Source organism: Clupea harengus, unplaced genomic scaffold (assembly GCF_900700415.2).
Source record: "Clupea harengus unplaced genomic scaffold, Ch_v2.0.2, whole genome shotgun sequence".
Lineage (NCBI taxonomy): Eukaryota > Metazoa > Chordata > Actinopteri > Clupeiformes > Clupeidae > Clupea > Clupea harengus.
This window is the reverse complement of record NW_024879719.1, coordinates 63,458-65,000: the sequence shown is the minus strand read 5'-3', so window position 1 is coordinate 65,000 and position 1,543 is coordinate 63,458.

The window sequence follows — 1,543 nt, the reverse complement described above, 5'->3', positions numbered from 1 at the left end:
CACACACACACACACACACACACACACACACACATCTTGCGAGAGCAGCCATCGTGTGCTAGGCCCCTGTGGCTGTGCATCTCTGCACGTGTGCCATGTAAGCTCAAAGATGCGCGCACACACACACACACACACACACACACACACACACACACACACAACTCACTTATCCACACACTAAAGTGAGCGGAGAGTCTTTACACTACATCTGCAGAAGTGTATCATCTCTCTCCCTCTACACCATATGTACTATCATGCATGCCATAATATGGGACCTGATTCAGACACATTACTTCATAAAGCCAAGTATTTCTTATAAAACTTAAAGGTGCAGTGGCAGGGATTTAGTGGAGAACCTACGGTGGCCTGCAGGTGCCATAAAACCCTGAAACGTGGCCGATTATGCCCTAATGAAAGCATAATTATGAATGCTATCTTCAATTTCTGCTAATGTATCCCAATAAGTCTAGCACACTGCACCTTTAATCTTGAGCGGGGGACCCAAACAGTAGCTGATGTCAGACTGGATCCGACAGATCATCCTCTGCTGTCGCCATGGCTACAGTTTGACTGACAGCTCTCTGAGTTAAATTATTTTTTTTCACTGCCCAGACCACACGTCACACACACACACACACACAAACACGCACACACGTCTCCCGCATTTTGATATCTCTCTCCACACACGATGATTGTAGAGCCAGTTTCCTTATGAGTATTTGATTATTATGTTTGCTGTAGTCGTGTTAATGCTGTAGCATCATCAGGGACATTCGGTCTCACCAGAGACATACCCCCCCCCCCCCCCCCACCCCCACCAAAAACAGTGTTGACCTCCTCCACTGCCAACGCGGAACTGTCACAAGGTACAATTCACTGAGAGAGGGAGGCAACTAAAGTCCCTTTCAGACACTAAATTGGTTCCTTTTTTTTTCCCTTGATTGTAGTTCCATTCATGTGCCATAGAGAGGGGGGATAGTACCATAGAGAGTGAGGGGGGATAGTGAGGGGGGAGAGAGAGGGGGGATAGTACCATAGAGAGTGAGGGGGGATAGAGAGGGGGGATAGTACCATAGAGAGCGGGGGGGGATAGTGCCATAGAGAGCGGGGGGGGTAGTGCCATAGAGAGTGAGGGGGGATAGTGCCATAGAGAGAGAGGGGGGATAGTACCATAGAGAGAGAGGGGGGATAGTACCATAGAGAGTGAGGGGGGATAGTGCCATAGAGAGTGAGGGGGGATAGTGCCATAGAGAGTGAGGGGGGTAGTGCCATAGAGAGCGGGGGGTAGTGCCATAGAGAGCGGGGGGGGATAGTGCCATAGAGAGCGGGGGGGATAGTGCCATAGAGAGCGGGGGATGGGCAACAGTGTTATCCAGCATCTCCCTCAGGGAGGAATGTTCCAGTGTTCAGCTGCTGTCTCCTTATTTTAAGGACACTACGTGGTATCATCACTTAGCTAGTATCCTCGCTCAGTGTACTACAGGTATATAGTACTAAAGGGGGTAGCATACCTGAGAATGACTGCCTTACTTCCTGAAGTCTA